The sequence below is a fragment of the Lissotriton vulgaris genome, chromosome 6, assembly GCF_964263255.1.
Source record: "Lissotriton vulgaris chromosome 6, aLisVul1.2, whole genome shotgun sequence".
NCBI lineage: Eukaryota > Metazoa > Chordata > Amphibia > Caudata > Salamandridae > Lissotriton > Lissotriton vulgaris.
The window spans coordinates 1742207725-1742228370 of NC_141694.1; the positions used below are offsets into that span (position 1 = coordinate 1742207725).

Here is a 20646-nt window from a genome sequence, read left to right on the forward strand (position 1 = left end):
TGCGCAAGTGCCACCATCGCCTCATGTAACGTTTGTTCTTGTGCTGAAGTGTCTGCCATTTATTGCAGTATTCTACCTCTACTTGTACTGTGTATGCTTTTGTAACCTGCACACATATCACTTTTTCCTCCTGTAATGTATCGTTTGCTACTTCTTGTATTTTGTTTGCTCACAATTGTCACTTTTGCCTCATGTAACTTAACGTTGGCTTTTGTAATTTGTTCACTTGTAATTTTCTCCTCCTGTATCATTACTGTTCCTATTGTGAAGCGCTCTGACACCTTCGGGTAAAGTCTGTGCTATATAAAAACGCATAAAATAAATAAACAAGTCTCTCCTGGAACATTTGTAAACCAGAGTTAGGGCCAGAGCTGACAACGTCTGTACTGGGGAACCTGGTGCCAATCTCCACATTTCTGATTGGTCTTAAGGTCTGTCCAAGGTCGATGAAATAGGAATCAGCGAGTGTGGAAGTGGAAGTGTGCAAGAAAGCAATTCAGATGCGCGGCGACTGTAAAAGCCTTCCCATACGTTCTTTTGTTATGTCCTGAATAGTGCCTCCCACCGCCACCCATTAGATTTTACAGCCCCCTCTTAGCGCCCACTGTGAAAGATCTTTGGATAAGCAAATGACTCAGCAGACACACCCCTGCTCTGATTTACAAAGGAGCTCACACTGGGTCCTGGTGACAGGCTCCATTGATTGATTCCGTGCAGTGCTTGAAAGGTGCTGCCGTAGTATAACTTGAGGGATAAAGGGAGCGCGCTGAATCGGTTAAAGTCAGATCCCCATGAGTACCGGTACTCTTTCTTCTAGAAAAAAGTGCCGGTACTCAAGGGGAGAAAATTAAGAAGTGCCGGTACTCCGTACCGGCCCATTTAAAGCACTGCTCACAGCCCAAAACGGCATAAAAATATGCCTGGGCTCGCCGCATACCCCATGGATGTTAGCACTAGATAGAAGTAAAAAATACTGCTATCTGGGCCCGCCTCAAGTTCCCTGGGTGGTGGGCTTACTACTAGAAAAATATATGCCCCCTGTGGGCCCTGTCGGTCGCGTGCCAATGGGGGGGCATTTTTATCATGTTTTGGTCCCGCCGCCAATGGGGCATGCAGTGAGCCCAAGTGGAAATATGTTTTACTTAAATATAGGGCCCACCGCCCAGGTTGCATGTGGCAGGCCCAGGGGTCATTCTTTTTTTACATGTTTTGGGCCCAGGGTACTGGGAGGGCCCAGGGGTCAACAGTTGTACTTTTAATCTAGGGGGGGCATTTTAAAATTAAATCTATGGTCCACGGTCACGGCTGACTGGGATCAGAAACCGGCCCTAGCAAACTGCTCTGCTGGCCCCCCCTGGGGTGAGGGGGAGTGCAGCCCAGCAGTTTGCGAAGGCCGGTTTCGGCCGGTTTTGTTGTAGGAGGCCGTGATTGCCGACCCCTGGTAACAAAACCGGCCCCCCAGGGGCCCAAAACCAGCCTGGCCCTAGCGGCCTAACGGGGAAACGCCCGGTGCCTGCTATGGCCAGTCCGGCCCTGTCCACGGTGTAGGTGGCAGGCTTGGGGGCAATTTTCTTTAATTAAATGTAGGGTCTGCTGCCCATTGGGCATGCGGTGGGGCCCAGGGAGGTATTTTTTTTTTAATGCAATTTTGGGCACTCCGCCCACGGAGCACACAGGAGGGCTTTTTTAATGCAGAACAGTCAAATAAAGTCTTGCAAAAATGCAGCAATATTTCCATATTTGTGCTGCAAAATGTGCTAATCCATGCTGCAATGTCCTGGGGGATTAGTTATTTTGCGAGAGGCCAGTAAATTACAGTGGACCCGTAATGGGTGGACATGGGCTTATCGGCGTTATAAGTTTGTTTTTTCACATGAAGATTTCGGCTCCTGAAAACAGGTGTGAAACTCTGCGGTGGGGTTGAATGTGACTGGAAAGATGTGAATCCCTATTATTTCTAATTACTGAGACCCCTGGTAATGGTAATTACGAAGTGGGAAAATAACAGGGATCGTAAGGAGCTCCTACTGTTTTCTCCCTCAGTCTCATGCATTGTTCTTCCTCTTCGATGTTTTCACGTAAAAAAATAAAAAAATGGCCAAAGCTAATTATTCTGGCTTATTCTGCTAACGCCAGCAAAAAGGGGCATGCACAAATGCAAATGTGGCTTCCATACGTTAGCGCATTTATGCCAGACCTATTAGATTTGCCAATGCTTATTTTAGTCAACCTTTTCTGTCTAAACTGTAGCTTCAGGTTACAATAATTCAAAGCCAGTCTCATCTTTACTTTATGCCCATAAGAATCCCATTTTTCTGTGATAGGCATTAAAATGTAAGAGTTTCTATACCTGTTAGGAATACACTTCCCGGCTAGGAAGGCACCCAGACCGTTATAGTAAACTTGTTTGCAATGGTTATTTATCTATTTTGTTTTATTTACATTTTGTATTGCATGCATATGAGCACCGCGTTTAGGTGGTGGCATATTTTCTTTTTTCATCTTTTACGTTTCATGCTTTCAGAAAGAAATGTATTCGTGGCACCAGTTCTTCGTGGCTCGCCCCAATTGCTTTGCAAGTGCTTGTTTAACCTTCGCTTTTGAATTCTGCAGGGGCACACACTTCCAATGGCCTGACCGGGCCCATCAGAGCCAGTTAGTGGGGTCTGTCTGAGCATGCGGGGTGGTCGCAGGATGCCTTCCAGATTGCGGGACATCCTCAGCTTGACACTCTCCACCTGGAGCCTCAAACCCTCTCGGATCTTTCCAAGCAGCCACTAAAAGCCCCGCTCTTTCCACTCCTCGGTTGATGGGAAAGGTCGCGGTTTTCCATGTACTCGGAGTCGCCAGAGAAACGAAGATTATCATAATAAAATAATGTTTTTCTTTTCGAGTTCATTGTTGAATTGTGTGTTCGCTCATTGAGCCGAGCCTGCTGGCCCCGGAATGCTGTGATGAGCCCCAGGCTTGTTTTTGCCTCTCATTTTCCAGTGTGGTCACTGGTTGTGCTGTGAATGTGTGATGCTTCAGAGCTCACAATCTTCAGGAGGCTAATGCACGGGCAACAGAAGAGATGTACCCAGGGTATGAATACACGGATGACGTCAGCAACTTCAGCAAGCGTTCTAGTCGTCAGCAGTTCTGACTGCGCTATACATTCAGGCCACATTCCCCTGAACCTACACACTCTCCATGGTGAGATGTCCTTGTATTCGGAAACTCCTTGTTGTTGCCAGATATTCTTGCCAATCCCGTCCCCTCCTTGTTCTCGTCTCCTCCCAGATCGAGCCAGGCCGGCAGAGATATAAAGCAATGGATTTTAACTTTGTGTTATTCTGCTTATTAAATCCTTGTTTAGCTTTCGAGTAACCTTTTATTCACAAGCATTTTCTGTTTCACGGTCTCATATTTGTACAGCCCATGTCACTCATTCATCTTTGTTTTCTGCCTTTCTATCTGTTTATCCTATCGGTTTTATCTACTATGTCTCCATCTCTTCTGCCTCTAGTCTGGCAGGCATACATTCATCGTTTGTGTGTTCTCTCGATCCTGATGTTTCTCATTGTGTTCCCGTTAATTCATCCTTTGCATTATGTCTTTATATAGCGCAGGCCTAGTCCCACGTGTGACGGAGAGCGTCTTTTATAGTCGGAAACAGAGGAGGGACATTGGGTCTTGTTTGGGAGTGGCTCTTGTTTGGGAGTGGGGTCTATCAGTCACATGCATCAAGCTCAAAACCGGTCGCAAACGGGCAGATTCTCAGAATCTGCCACTTTGCGACCAGTATTTTTGCATTTGGGATGCATCATCCCAAATGCAAAAATCGCAATTTAAGGAATCCCAAATTGAGATTTCTTAAATGCAATGCATCAAAGTGAAAAAAGTGCGATTTCGCTAATCGGAGTAGCAAATTACCAAGGAGTTGAACTTCATGGTAATTTGCAAAAACTTTGAAGAATGCACTTTTGTGCATTTTTCAAAGTTTCATGTTGCGCACACACGTGCCCTTAGGGCATGTGTGTGCGCAACATATGTGCAAAGATTAATTTCAGGGGTGCAACAGGGTGTCCTTTTGACACCCTGGCAGTTTTGAAATTGCATTCTCAATTTTCGATTCTCTAATTGAGAATCGCAAATTGAGAATGTCTTACCATTCATTCCTATGGGCCTCTAGACCCATAGGAATGAATGGGGTGGTATTCCTTAATTGCGATTCACAATTTCGAGTCGCAATTAAGGAATGTTTAGAAATCGCTATTTTTTTAAGCGATTTCTACATGCATAGGCTTTTGCGATTCCTTAATTGCGATTCCTTAAAAATCGCAATTAAGAAATCGCAAAAGCCAACATTGATGCATGTGCCTGTTTATCAATATTTCTAGATATGGCACAGTCTAGATTGCTATATGTAGCTTGAAAAGTTGGATTATGTGGCCTTTTAATATGACATCAAGAGGAGGGTCTGTCTTCAGGTCGCTGGGAGTTGGTTCTATTTTCTGGATGCCTGGCTTCAAAACCCTTATTTGCTTGTCTTTGTCTTCTTTGGGAGCTTCAGTAGGAGGCAAGCTCTGCCTTTAGTGTTCTTCTCATGTCCTGATATATGCAGTTTGTCAATCTGACATCTGTGAGGGTGAGATGTATTTCTATGTTTGCGTTTTAGGCCACAGTAAAGCCAATGCCGGCTTCAACGGCCAGCCAGTGTAGCTTTTTGGATAATGGCAGCGTATAATGACATTGATTATGTTCAAACCAATGGAAAACGTATAATCACGTCATCCGTATCGTAGAGTATCATTAATATCCTCCGATCTTATGTGATCACTCACACGTCCCACTTAAGCACGCCTCAGCATGCTTCATTTTATCAGGTTTATGTTTTTAAAAAGTTTTTTGTTTTTAGTTTTCCAGGATTAAGGGTGAGTTGTTTTCATGGTATTTTTGAATGAGAGATATTTTTGCCAAGAGAAGATGGTGGTGTTAGGTGGGCATGGGATATTTCCCCTCCCTTTCCTTTTGCGTAATTAGTGGGCATGCATATTTGATTGGAGAGGCTTTCATGATGACAATCTCTGTATGAAAGAATCAGAGCCTGGCAATGTCAATGTCTAATTCAGTTAAAAATAGTTGAATAAAACATCTAATTGTATCTTACGTTGGTAGAATATGCTTTTGGTTGCTGGCTTTCAAGACCTTACAGCCATTCAATTGTGTTATGACGGCAGTTGCAGAGTTATAGCTCTTCATACACGTCAAATGACTATTAAGAGAGAGAACTCCGACTGGGATGGTGGTGGACTTTGATTCCCTGCCCCATTTGGATAATAAACAAGCTCTAGCTAAGCCAGTAGGCTTGGTTCTAATGTGAAACAGACAAAACGTCTACATGTGGACTGTATTTAAAGGCCCCTTGCCTTCAATACAGTTCTGTTTTTGTTTGTATTTAAAATATAGAGGCCTATAAATGTTAAGTAGTGCCTCGTGCAATTCAATTTAAACACTCAAGTGAGGGTAGAAGGGCACACCCAAAGAGGAAAAAACATTAGGAAAGAGATGGGTCCAACTTGGGGCTGAGCCAAGAGGCGATTGACAAAGTCCCAAGCCAATAGCTGAATGAGGCTGGTCGAAAAAAAGCCAGTGCCTCTAGGGGGCACACCAGAAGTCCACTTTTTTGGTCGATGCCGGCTAGCAGCGCATGCGCTGTAGCAGGCAAAGAGATATTGTCAGGAGGGGTCATAAAGCCACGCCCCTTTTTTTCATTGGCAGGCCTCTCGAAACTGAGGCCTGCCATTGGAAAAAGCTCCTGTTTTGCAGATTTGCCTGCTCTGGATACCGCCTCTCGAGGACTCCATGACCTGCCTTACGGTATCACGACAATATTTCTTGAAATATCGCCTTGGCAACCATGAGGCAGGTCAGGGAGTCCTGAAGGGGCGGAAACAGGAAACCTTTTTTTGTTGCGTTTGTGCCGTCATTTCGTTGGGAGTCTTTGGAGATGGAGGTTGTGGGGGTGAGGCGGTGCTGGTCAGTAAACAGTGCTTGTTATTAGATTTCAGTCATAATTACAGCACTTATTTGGAGAGATTTTATTAAATGTTCCCATATAACATTTCTTACCGTATGACAGACGAAATAATAAAATGTAGGCAAGAAAACATGATGTTTTGACAAACTATCTGGAGTATAGGGTAAATCAATAATACCAGAAGCGCAGAGCTCCGGTACTTGTCAATTATCCGGCAAACTCTCCCTGCTTCTTATCCTTGCACGCGGTACTCACAATGCCGAAGGCAATAGTGAAGCGTGAGCGAGCCTGTGAAAGTGACCGGCCTCGGTCTCCTGATGTTTGGCGCCGGGAAGACATGAACGTTCGAATTCCCTTTTGGAATGTTCTCAAAGACGTTGTATCCGAGCCAGAGAGCAAAGAAAATGTGACGCACCGCACGGGTACTGGAATGCAGGTTATTGCAAAGAGCCTGAAATTGTGTCTGCCTGTGTTACTTGTAAATTCGACATTCCTCCTAGTACAAGGGTTTGGTGTTGTATGCAAGACCTGGCGTAGCTTTGCCGGTCTGTTTTATCCTGAATAGAAAACCATTTCACCAATGCCTCCATGCTCATTAAAAACCGATTGGGTCGCCTAATAAAGCATTAGGCATTAATACCACCGAAGAGTTGAAATAAAATAGATGTTTCAAGCATCTCCTGAAGTGTTTCCCAGGCTCCCACCATATTATATTAAGCATTATTTAATACATATTTATTAAATGCATTTCCTTATTAAATGCATTTTGTCGGCTTTCACAATTCTTATTGAGGTTGCATCATTCCAAATATAGACATACTAAATGTTCAGACATTTTAAAATATATTTATGCTGTTGCATTCGAGTTGCATCTTCAAAAAAGAGACGCTGAACCCGGGGTGTAGTATCCTTTCATATCATTATTATCAGTGGTAGCAGTTCATATAGTAGCAGCAGTAGAAGTATTAATAATATTGTTAATAATACTTGCTTACAAAATAAATACGCCTCAATCCTTCAAGCATGGTCACAAAAAAGTATTATTATTATTATTATTATTATTATTATTATTATAATCAACTGATACTCCTTTCTTTCTATCGGGTTGAGCTCCCCTTATCCTCTATTCTCTGCCAGGCTCCTCTCTCTAGGTATTGCCTACTCTGAGTTTCATAATAGCCTGTATTATTCTGTATTATTTTAGTGCAATAAATTACACAGAGTCGGTTTCATAGATGGCAACCCCCTTCTTTGAAATCATTCCCTGTATCCTAACGGTATTTTATCTATCTCCTCTAGGCTCTCTACCACTACTTCTTAAACAAGCATTGGCATAGCCATTAGGTCTCGCCATTGGGACCTTACAAGTGTTTAGCCATGCATTAGTTGATGATGTTGCACCAAGGATATTGTGCTGCATAACTAAATACTTATAAGGCCCCAAAAGCGAGACCTATTGGCTATGCCAATGCTTGTTGTGTATTGTAAACCGATTGTTTGACAGCTCTGCAGTCACATTTTCAGAACTAAAAACCCCTCTGCAGGCTTCACCTTACCCAATGACTTGTTGACGCCATTAGGAGGGAACAGCCTCGAAAGGGGCATATCTGGACTTACAGCCTAGCAAATAAAAATGTATTCACGTGGTAGAAATACTCTACTTTGAAAGATGGATTGCTGCTCTTTTTCTTGATTGAAAGATTTCTTTATTTTGAGTACCATTACATTGAGTTACAGAGTAGCATTTCAAAGTGCTACATTAAAACAGGTTAATATTTAAACTGTGTTGGCCCACTACTCATTCACTGGCTACTTCATTCATGTTGAAAATGACAGATGGGAATTACTGCATTATATTTGGTTTCTTATACATTTTTTTATTATCCCTTTTTTGCAGAATGCTGTAAAAGAATGATAACCAAATGGTCTAGATGAACAGGAGTAGCAGCATGGCAACCCACTAGATTCCAGGCTAGCAAATGCAAAGCAAGAGGATTAAAGGTAGGTTGTTAATAAATGGTTAAAAAAGTAACTTTAATAACAAAATAAATAATGGTGACGCACAACAAAGTAAAGAAAATCTGATCCGACAAAAATAACACTGCGTAAGCTGAATATAAGCTTAAATAAAATAAAAGAAATATGTTTTTATTTTAGTATATTCCTTCCTCGGTCTCTTCTCCATAAGCTCAATCTGCCTTTTAAGCCGTCATGGTGGACAATGCATCTTTGTTATCAGTTTTCAAAATTGCCTATCACTCCTGACTCTTTGCTAACTTTCCACTATTTAACTACTTTTTCTTGCAAGGATATCTTCAAAAAATACAAAGTAAAGATACTTTCAGTTTAAACAGCTGGAATCCTTTGATAGGCACAATAGGTCCATGGACTGCTCTGGGACAAACAAATGGAGAAATCTGAAGTGAGACGGACTTTCCAGTGCTCGGCACTTTTCATATTAGCCTTCAAGATCTTCTAGTGAAACATCTTTGAGGATACTGTAACCATGAGCGTCATAACCATGAATTCAACAAATCTGATTTGTTTGCATAGAGCCATAGACTAAGATAAGATGGTACGTTTCCAGCTGTTACCATTGAAGGTGCTCTGAGTGATTCAAGCAGAAATTCCGGGTCGTATATTTTTGTGATATTTGGTACTTTGTAGAGGAGGTGGATATTGCTAAGTGTGAATGGTAGCATCTTCCCCCAGTGTCACAGTGTGATGGCTAGCTTTTCTAAAAGATTGGCAAATGACATCTCACTTGCTGTGTCTTGTCCCACTGGGAGAGCGACAGAATGCAGAAGGCTGTCTTATAAGAGAGCAAGAGGTTTTCACGCCTGTGTCTCAATCTACCTCAGCACCCCTTACATTTTTCTTAATGTTAAAACTAGATGCTTTCCCCAGATGTTACAAAATAGTGTGGTAGTTTTGTGGATATGGCGTGGGCACTTACAATCATACCCAGGACCTCTGTGGCGTCCACCGCCCCCCCCCCTGTAGAGTACAAACACAGACCCTGCCCCTAAGAGGAACTTTTTCAGGCATCAGGGACACGATCACTAATCTAATTAACAGACTTTCTAGTGTTGCAAGATGGAATGTTTCACTACACTTGTAAAGCTCTGTATTACCAGTATTAGCTTAGCATTTCCACTGAGCACGAGTGACACCACTAGAGCTGCGTTTACAGGGAACAGTCCCTTGCAATGCATGGGATCAAATTAGTCTACCCAGATGGCAAAAGTTTATAAAATAGTGCTGTTTTGCACGTGACAACCTTTGTTCTCCTTTTAAATGGTATTTGCTATGCATTTACCCATTTGGAGGAGTGTGCTTGGCACAATCGCACTGAGTGTTGTGTAAGACCTGGTGGGCTTGAGCCACTGGTTCATTTGCAGGATCTTCCTGTTCAAGATTTAAGGGCCTGATTTAGAGTTGGCGGACAGATACTCCATCACAAACCAGGCGGATATCCGATCTGCCTTATTATAATTGGCAGATATCCGATCTGCCTTATTATAATCGGCAGATATCCGATCTGCCTTATTATTATCGGCGGATATCCGATCTGCCTTATTATAATCGGCAGATATCCGATCTGCCTTATTATTATCGGCGGATATCCGATCTGCCTTATTATAATCGGCAGATATCCGATCTGCCTTATTATAATCGGCGGATATCCGATCTGCCTTATTATAATCGGCAGATATCCGATCTGCCTTATTATAATCGGCGGATATCCGATCTGCCTTATTATAATCGGCAGATATCCGATCTGCCTGATTATAATTATCTCCTACAGATGTCGCAAGTACATTCTATTGTACCTGCGACATCTACAACCAACTCCTTGACAGAAGAAAAAAAAAAGCGACTTAACATTTTCTACTCTCCCATCTCATTGTTGGAGTAAGGTCAGTTTAACCCCTAAGTTTGTTTATAGAAATCGACTTTTCACAAACTAACCTGCCTTTACATAATAACTAGGTCTGTTTTAAAAAAAATATATTATTTTGAAAGCTCACCACTGCGTAAGTCCTAGTTCGTAGCATTTCCCCTCCTCCTTGAGTAATCCCTGTGCTACTTCTGACACTTATCTATTTACCAACACTATAGCTGGAAAACCCATCAAAATACTCAGACATTTCAGTTCTTAACTTGTTTTCATCCACTTCGATTCTAAGTTGACTAAACACAAGGTTCCCAGATATGGTCTGGGCTCCTTCATCTCACAAGGACATCTGGTAGTGGCTTCATTGACTGCAACAACCAGTAGCCCAGCACTTCAAGTCAGTGAAATCCCATCCACCAACATATTTAACTATTTAACTCTATTGATAAGAGCTCTGTATTGCCCTTTAGATACTTCATGGCGAGGAGAATAGAATGAAAAGGCATGTAAAAAGGGTGCGATCAGTTGTATCATTAACCATTCCAAATTTTATTTAGTCGCATCCCATTATTCTGAACATTCCGCTAAGAGCAGGTGTAAAATGTTCGGTGTTCAGCAGTTGCATATGATTGGATTCAAATCTCAGATGAGCTTTGAACGCATTTTACAGTATAGGTCCTTGAATTTCCAGAGATCTGCCCTATTTTCAGCATCTTAAAGGAGCCTTGGTTAAACAGAAGGGTGAATGCTGACTGGGAGTTTCTACAGGGTGTCCATTGAGGTGTTGGTTTCTTTGCTGGGTCTACTTGAATGCACTTTGCAGGCATTAAGACGGTCTTTACTGTAACCCTAGCATCAACCTGGATCCAGTGGAGAGCTTTCAGGTCGGCTCTGATTTAGTCTCTACCTTTGTAGCAGGTGGGCCTACTCCGTCATTTCTAGTCATTGCCTAATGTTGGTCCTCAGACGGGCAGAGGATAGTGGGTGTTTGCTACCAGCCCACTGAAAGGACAAATGTGGTCCACACAACTTTATGCTTACCGGGTGCCCAGCGAACCGTTTGACTACTGCCAACTTGCTCTTGCCCTCTTGGTGCAATGTTTTCTGATTCTTTCTTTTATCACATAGTGGACTAGGTGCTCATCTATGATAGAATTCACTGGAAGATGGTGGTGGATAAAGAAAGAAGAAATGGCATATTTTTGATGGTCAGTTGAACTTAAAGAGACAGGTTGCTATACCAGGTGTCTTAGAGTTACCTAAAGTATCTTCTCCCTTTTTGGTCTAGCTTTTTTCTCTCCCGCTCTTTCATCCAGATGAGATGTGGGATAGTTTGGAACTAATGGCTGTTTTCAATAAGATAAATGAAATGATCAATTGCATAGCCCCAATTAATGGGTGACCCAGATTTCCGATAATGAGCTGAATCTATGGTGGCTTTTCGTAGTTTGTTATTGACTTTGTCAGTGTTTCATCCCATGGTACCAAGTGTTGGTAATTGACAAATACATTGGTTTCCAGTTTGCCTAATTTAGTTTCCATGGCTGTGAATAGGTAGTTGGCCAGATATCTCCGGCTGGCACCTGGTGCACCAGATGTTCTCACCAAGCACCCCACTAACGAGGATGTTATTGTACAGGCCTTGACCGGCATGGCGAAACCTAGTTCATTTCCAACCACTCCCCCAGATATGGAGTCCAGAAGGATGCATGCAAATAAAAGCATCACTTTTTGGTAAGTATGTGTTCTTCGGCCAGTTTGGCATTGTGCTGCGTAAATGCTGTTTGTTTCTGCGCCAGTACACACATCCCTTTTGGGACATGTCCAGCAGGATCTTGCCACGGGCCCGGAAGATCTTGTAGCCTCTTTGGCGCACTTTCCAGTATTGTAGCTAGATATTACTAAAAGTAAAAAGTGTTCTTGTCCCTCTTGTTTTCTGTACCATGAATTATGCCCTGTACACTTCTTTACCTGCACCTTTTATACCACTTGTTCGGTATTGTATGGTTGAAATAAGTATGGTTTTAAATGAACTAGTGCAACTAATGAATAAAAACAATGTTCTGGTCAGTTAATTTTTTTAGTTGGCTATAATTACTGTTTTTTTCAAAAACTATCTTAATCAAAATCATCTTGGGTAGGGTTGAATGTTTTTCTAAATGTTGAAAACTTTCCATGAAGACATTGTTTTTGTCTGGTTTTCTTATTTTAGTTTCACTGTTCTACAGCGATTTCTAGCATAGGACATAAACATTGTTAAAGTTCTAGATCAGCCACAGAAAAGACCGTAATTTAAGCATTCACTGTAAACCCTGTTGCAGCCTTTCAGTTAAGTTCCTTCTATAACTAAGCTACAGATGAAGAAGTGGGTATGCAGATTATCTCTACCTGATGCCTACATGGTAGAAGGTAATGGTCAGTTGCACATTAGTGCAGAAACCTTAAAGACTCCTTTTGGGAAAGCATGAGCAAGTTGTCATCTTCCCCCTTCCTGTTTGCAACAATAGCTTATTTGTCCTTATGGGTTAATGCTAACACCAAGAGAAGAGAGGGAGGAGGATAGGGGCCTTCATTTCATTTTAATCTCAGAATTTGTAATCAAAATAGCTTTAGACCTGTAGGATGAAATTTCTGGCTAAAATTCGACAGTGCACTAAGAGGAAAACCCTGCTTTTTTAAATGCAGAGATATATCACTGGCCTAGTTTTAAAGCATTGATAAGATTGCTAACCTTACGTTTTGCTTTCAAATGATCTGCTCAATACCGAAGTAAAATAACCATTAACAAAACCAATAGTTCTGACCTTGGCAATGCTATGATGTTTTATTTTGTAATTCATTTTTTTGCATTAGTATGCAAAAGGCGTTAAAAGTTCAAAATTAAAGTGCTTAAAGTGCAAGAAAGTAAAAATCCTACTGTGTAATGATGTTTTGCGAATGGTTGAAAAAAATAAGTAAAAAATGACCCACTGCAAAAATAAAATTAGGAAAAAGTGAAATAAAAGCAGTAGTCAAAGTAGAGATTGGCCCATCATCCCGGCACTGAAGTGTGCTACTCTTTAGGTGGATATGCACATTTAAAATGTTACAGTTCAGAGAGTGGATGACCATGCAAAAGGAATAAATGGCTTAAGAGGCCTGGCCAAAAAACCTTAGAGAGAGAACGAAAGAGAGTAAATCTTGGGAGAATAAATCTGGCCCAATAAAACCTGCTATTTAGATCAACTGTACTAGTATACGCACATTAACACATTTATTACTACAGTGCAAATGCCAGTTTATTATCACAATACAGCAACATTGGCGTGAGAAAAAGTGTTTACGGGCCGGCCTCCTAGATTGCATATTCCAATTACTTTATGCATGGAACCAACACTTCTTATGGCCACAAGGACTCTTCAAAATGTTTTACCATTCTGTTCAAAGTTAACCCTTTGATTCCTTTTCCATTTTTGGAAAACTAATACACATTGAAAAATGTCCTGGCGTAAACAATATCTGCAGATGTCCAGAGTCCAATGTCCCTTTGAAGAACATTGTTGATGGAGGGAAGGGGCATAATTTCCCACTCGAGGCTTTGCATGTCGCTTGTCATAGCACCTCCCCCACATTGAACAATGGTAGTAAAGAGCATATTATGGTCTACATCTATACTAAAAACGTATATAGATACATACAGATATGTAAATATTTTCATTACAAATGTTATGAAAAATATGAGACACATAAGTCTAAAATTGTCTTTAGGAATGTATGTCAGAATTTCATATACAGAAATATTTTCTGACATCTTGTGTCCTAACTCTGATTTGAAAAATATTGTCCTTTTTTAAGCAAGTTTTTCATTGACACCAATGGATTGATACTTCTGTAAACAAAATATTAGACACACCATTGGTATCAAACAAAATTCTGATAATATTCTGGCACTAGACCATCTTCAGGTCAGACCTGAAAGTAATACATTTTCAGGCAATGTTCAGTTGGGTAACATTCCTATTTACACCTGCAAGGCTACTGCTTACCCTATCCTTTAGATTCGAGCATACTGCAGCTTCGAATGGTGTTCATATACCCAACTTGGAAATAGGTGGCCACCTCAGTGTATTCCCTTATTGTGAACTGGGGCGACTCAGACTAGCAATATTAAATGGAGAACTTGAAATGCCATTACCTAAAGTGATTATCAAAAAAGTGAGCGACCCGGAATACCCTTGAGGGCTTGGGTAGTAGAAGTGGAAGGGTAAAGTGCCTTCAAGGGACTTGATTTAGTTAATGTTTATTTATTTGAATTGTTTTAAAGAAGGACTAATCAATTGTCCTTGAGGTGAACTGATCAACAATCTCTTGTGTTTATCAAAAAACCAACATATAACATATAAACAAAGACACAGGGTGTATACGAAAAGAATTTTTTATATATCAAGTAGTTCATTAAAAGAAACCAACTTCATATACAGATAAATAAACAAATAGAAATTAGGACTGTAGGTACACATATAAATAAATTACTAAGTGACTCAACAGAACCTAAAAAACACCTATCCCAAAATACATTGAATCAAACAAAAAAAGGGGGATGAGATGTGCTGTCGACGTTTCGGTTTCTTAATAGTTAATTGCTGAAACCATCATCAGGACTGTTATTTTTGGATCTGTATAGAAATATTGTAATCTGTTTGTAAAGATGCTGCCACTTCCACACAAGGAAGAGTAGTATTATGAATCACAACGTCTTTATATCATTACTATTCATTATCAAACAAATATCTTCAGATGTAGTACGAAGTTTTGGTATGTGGTCAATTCTTCACTTGTAGAGCACAGGTATTTAGCAAGGCAAGGGTCGTCCGGTATGAATGCAATCCTGTCAAGCACCGGGATTTAGTTGAGATAGGCAAATCGGTACGCAGTCATCAATCCTGCACCGCCTAGTATTCTACCGAAGAGAAGTCAAACGAGCGTCAAACGAGCGTCTCACCAGTAGAGTGGCTCCGGAAGTGGCAGCATCTTTACAAACAGATTACAATATTTCTATACAGATCCAAAAATAACAGTCCTGATGATGGTTTCAGCAATTAACTATTAAGAAACCGAAACGTCGACAGCACATCTCATCCCCCTTTTTTTGTTTGATTCAATGTATTTTGGGATAGGTGTTTTTTAGGTTCTGTTGAGTCACTTAGTAATTTATTTATATGTGTACCTACAGTCCTAATTTCTATTTGTTTATTTATCTGTATATGAAGTTGGTTTCTTTTAATGAACTACTTGATATATAAAAAATTCTTTTCGTATACACCCTGTGTCTTTGTTTATATGTTATATGTTGGTTTTTTGATAAACACAAGAGATTGTTGATCAGTTCAACTCAAGGACACTTGATTACCTAAAGTGGGCACACATTATTAGGCGTTCCGCTAAAACCAAATCGTCGATCTTGCTACAGCCATGAGCTTCATTCTCTTGTTATTTTCTGGTGGCAAAATATTTGAACCTATAGATTTGTTTATGCCTGCGAGTTTGTCTTTCCGGTTATTAGTTTCCTTAGAAGCCACTTGATAGCACTACTGAAGGAGTCCTACTTTTAGCCTCTTTGGTCCAAAGTCATTGTTCTCCTTAGACCTTGTGTTAGTCTTCAGAATATTGTTTGACATATTCTTTGGATTCGTCTGACGTATTCTTTTGCCAAATAGCTAAATTTAATTGTCCTCATTTTCAATTCTACCCTTTTTCCTCTTCCTTTCATGTATTCAACTGTTCAAACTTCATTACTTCATTGTTTATGTTTTCATTTGTTCATGCTCCTTTTCCCTAATGCTTTAATAGAAGCTTCAGTGCGGTATTGTAACTGGTAGTATAAGGAAATGCTTCTTTGATTGGTATCTTTTGATTGTTTGTGATTTTGAAATTATCCTATGTTTGTTTTTTCATGTTTGACTGTTTTTCATGATTTTAGCTGTATTAAGTTGTAGTTCTTTCTGATTTACACCTGAATATTGTTTTACTCTTTTTGTTTTGGTCAACTATTTTGCTGTGTTGTGTATTGTCCTAAATTTGTCCTTTCACCTTTTCCCCTAATGTAAGTTTCCAGGGTAAAGAGCCAGGAGCCTAGCCTAGTGAATGTTTAGTGTTGTGATGGGGAGATGCCAGGAAGCTTGAAACCTTACACTTCATTTCCTTTTATATCAAGTGCCAGCTAGGGTCTGTGTTCGCCAAACAGAGTTGCACTTGTTGGCCAATCCTTCCTCTGGCCTCTTATTCTCTTCTGCTTTATGAAGTCCGGTGGTGGCTAGTATACTTTAAAGGGGAGGTATAAATACTGGGATTAGAATGATACTGAGCTTAAATATTGTCTTCCTGGTAGCACTTACCCCTGGGAATTTCTTCCAAATGGTGCATCTTATAGCACAGTCGTCTAAAGAAATTGGCTAAAAACAGGTTATTCAGAGTGTTCTGAATGGGCACACACAAAATAGGTGCACCATGTTTCTCAACAGGGAGAGCTCAACTTCCAAAGTTTTCTTGGGGTTACAACTTCCTAAACAATTGTCAAACTGTATTTTTTATTTCATAGTTTGTCTGGTAATTTGGCTAAAATATGTTTGCAATAATCTAGGTGTCCAGTTTTGCGTTCTGCTATCATTAGGTCGAGCATCAGCAAGCATGTGCTGTCTGCAAGCCCTACTGTAATCACTCTACAGAGTGTAATTACAGCTGCTGCTTGCCATTGGTTCATACCTCCATAACTTTTTTTTCCCTGGTTCCTTATTGGCCTGTGCTCCAGATACACCACTTCCGTTTGTAATCTAGGAACACCAGCCAACTACAGTTTACTTACACTGTAGGTCTTTATGTATCTATGGACTACTTAAAAAAAAAATTAACAAGTGCCCATTCCGCACTTTCATTTAAGTGGTGGCCACTCTACATTCTCTAGACTGGGCTTGTTTAAACAAAGGTGTGCGGCCGCTATTAAAGTAAAAGCGCAGAATGGGGTGCTTTTACAAAAAAAAGCATTAGTTTGTCAACTTGAGAAACAAATGCTTTTTTTGTAAAATCCTGCTTTTACTTTAATAGTGCACCTTTTTTTTTTTTTTTATTTTTTTTTTGATAAGCCCAGTTTAAAGAAAGTAGAGGGGCCACCATTAAATTAAAGGGCGGAATGGGGTTCCTGTAGAAAAAAAAAAAAAAAAATAATAAGCCATAAATAAATACATAAAGACCTGACTCTAAAGAAAAAAACAAATCCGACCTCCCACCACCCTCCGATACAAATGCAGCAATTCCCCATAATCACACGGCCGCCGACAGAAATGCTGTGTGCTTAACACTCAGCACGCATGGGAATGAGCCAGTTTGTAAACAATCCCCGGTGAAACTTGCTCACTTTATGTCCACATTCAACTGATTATACAACCTTTTTAGAATCCATTTTAAAACAAATTGTTTTCTTACTTTATTGTGGTGGCTTTCTTTAGAGTCAAGGGGCGCAGCTGTGCAATGCAAAGACTAGATTGGTCAAAACATGCCAGGCTACTTTTTCATTCGTAAGATGTGGTTTATGATGGGTGCAGGAAGTGTTCTTGAATCCCTGAATCCATTCCCAGATGATGTCGCCTCCACACAAGACCCCCCCCGGCCCCCCCGTTCCTCAGTGCTCAGTATGAGAGAGACGTTTATCCGAGGTTAGGTAGCCTATCTGGTCCATCCTCATGAGCCATCTGCAGGTTTATGGCGTCAGTTTGCTGCAGGTAATGGTCCTCAGATGCTCATCAAAGGATGATCTGTTGGGCTTTGAATATGATAGAACAAGCAGATTAATATCATTGCTCTGTCTTGTTTGGCGTGTTTTTCTGCCATATTTGTAGCTCTTATGATCTGCTTTTGCTATGAATAAAGCAGCATTTTACATCCTGTTCTTTTTTATGTTTTAATGGTTTCTTTGTGAATAAAACAGAGTATTTTTGGATATACTGATGTGTAAAGTAAGTGTTTTGCATCTTAGATTTTGCACGCCTTAGTTGAGTGTGTTGATTCGTGCTTCAGAAGTTAGCGTCTTATGAGGCGCTATTTTGGCTACAGTGCTTATTTTCTGGAGTGACTGTTGAGGATGTGATGGGGAGTGCACGCTTCTTGCTCATGCTCATTTTGTCTAGAATGGTGTAGACTGTTTGCTAGATGTGTACTTTGAGTGCAAAATATTTTGCAGCTGTGTTGGACATGCTGCTTCTTCCTCCATCCCTCTAATGGGCCCAATATTAAATATTTCAATGTATATATTTTTGAGACACCAGTGTAATACTTATAGGTAGCACCATTGTGCCCTTTAAGCATGTAATAATTATTGTATTTTTGTAATTAGCCCAAGCACAATGTTTTGCAAAACAAATTATTGGTTTTGTGTTGCCATATGTTTGTTGGTTAGTCAAGAACTCTTTGAAAATCAATAGAAAATATCTTTTAGTTCTCTCACAAACGAAGACGCTACAATTTGCTTCTTTTTTTTCCCCACGGGTAAAAAAACCTACAACGCGCACATAGAAAATACTACATCGAAAACCTTTCCAAACATACACTATTAAAAGAGCACCCAAAAACCAATGACATAGTGCTTCAAAGGGATATGAAGTACTAAAATAATGATCCACTTCAATACAATACAGTAAACTCACAAAGTATCAATCAGGATTTATAAAACGGGGGTCATCTCCCGGTAGGGTATTGTAGTGTCTTCGTAAGAATGAGTCTTCTAGTAAGATAGAAGAAAGTAGTATTTAATTCCAAGTAAAATAAATAACATGCACCTGGAGCTGTGGTCAATCCAAGAATGCCCCTTCAGAATCCAGTAACCGCTTAGTCATGTGCATACACTATTCATATGATAACATTCTACAATACATAATAAGGTTCTATCTTAAAGATACATACCATCACAACAGGTATCCAGGTCCTTGCAGGTCCAGAAGCTTATTCGAGCAGCTAGTTAACTTAGTACTCTAACCACAAACTCGATTACTTCCCAACCCTTCAGTATCAACGCTACTATCATTCAAGTCAATGGCGCTCATTTTATTAACCCTAGGCATGCCTGGTCATAAACTAGAGTTCAACTAAAATAATTATCTATGCAGCAGGCGCACAACTGACGGTGCTATCTCGCGAACATGATCAGGTCCCAAAGGCCCTCAGACAGCTGATCCTCCGTGTATTGCACACTTGACACGTCCATGGATAGGTCGGGCTATATTATTTCCAGAAGGATGCTTACATGGAAAAGCTGGTGCACAGGTCACCTGGGTGCATGTTATGTTTACATCTATTTCTATTAGCATGTAGGTATTTTTTGTGCCGCATGTTTTCACCTAGACATAAATGAGCCTTCAGCTCAGTTTATTGGAAAGGTCATGACCCGACTGGAGCGCTCCCTCTTGTACACAGCTATGCGTGCATTGATGAGACCCGATCGGTATCTGGACAAGAGGAAGTTTTACCATGAGTGTCTCTTCCACCCCACACAAGCCTATCGGTGTATAATTGCCAAGTGGAAAGCAGGCGGTATGTCTTCCATTTGTAAGGCATAGCCGACGTAACTCAACCAGCAAGAGTGTTCAAGCATGGCCGCCGGGAGTCTCCCAGAATCCTCTGGGAGCACCGGCTTCTCAAAATGTTGCCAGTTTTAATGTTGCTAAATGCGGTGGGATAAAAATGAGGCATGCACAGAGTTCCAATAAGGGCCAGAGAACAGGCGCGAGGCAAGCAGTGCAAATAGCTGCCTAGCGTTCTGCATGCTCCATGGAGGCTACATCATTACAGTGTGACTGTTGGACTTGGCCCTGCTTGCAGGGCCATCCCGAACTTTTAAGCCTTTCCCCCCTACCCTTTCTGCTGTATGTGCATGATTGAATGCTGTGTAATGGTGTGCAGAGGTTTATTTTCACCAGTGAAGGAAATGTCACTTTTAAAATGTACGCCATTGCTTTGTGCTGCTTGCCTGTGGTGGGTTCGCGGTCTAGTGTTCGAAGTGATAGGGTGCCCTACACCTCCCCCCACAGTGACAGTTGGGACTGAAACTGCCAGGAGCCTTCGAGAAGGTTCTAGCCCTTTCTGGTAGGTGGGGCGAGAGGGGTATACATAGGGGGGCTGTGCCTCCATATGCTTAGACTGTGCGTGGAATTTGAATGAGGGGGGACACTCTGCCAGGAGGTACCACTGCAAGAGCCTGCTTGCTGGCCACTGTGCCAATCTGTACCACTCTACTGTCCACAGGGCTAGTGAGAGTCTCTGCTGGAATGGAGACTGCTGCGCTAGCAGGATGGCCATCGTAATGGAGGATGACTGTTCCTAGGAACTGCTGCTTCAGGTCCGGTGAGCTGCCCTACTGCCTACTGATCTCGCCCTGCATTAACTGTCTCCTGGCCCCAGCGCCCCATGAGCGCTATATCGCCAGTGACTATACTTGCCTGCCTCCCTAGCGCCTTGTGAGGGCTGCAGTTTTATTTGGTGGGACCTTGCGCTTGGGAAGTGCTACAACTTTATTCCAGCAGTGATTGTGCCCTGCCTGCTGTCTAGCGCGTGTGTGCCTCTTCTGAACACGTGAAGTTAAAGCGGGAGCCTACCCTGCGCTCCTGCTGCATTATCGTGCTGCCCTGGAGAAGCGGTGTATTCAGAAGAAATACCGCGGGAGCCTACCCCGCATTGATGCCGCATTGGGGTGCTGCCGGGG

At 41.4% G+C, this 20646-nt stretch overlaps 1 protein-coding gene across 3 annotated transcripts in view; it reads left to right on the plus strand.

The window, feature by feature from the left end:
* The window catches only part of LCLAT1 (lysocardiolipin acyltransferase 1), a 554842-nt gene that overhangs the window by 210530 nt on the left and 323666 nt on the right, over window positions 1-20646 (plus strand). For all 3 annotated transcript variants that reach the window (XM_086927978.1, XM_086927975.1, XM_086927976.1), the window contains one exon: window positions 7920-8023. The gene's annotated coding sequence lies outside the window, so the exon portion shown is untranslated. The remainder of the gene's footprint in view (window positions 1-7919; window positions 8024-20646) is intronic.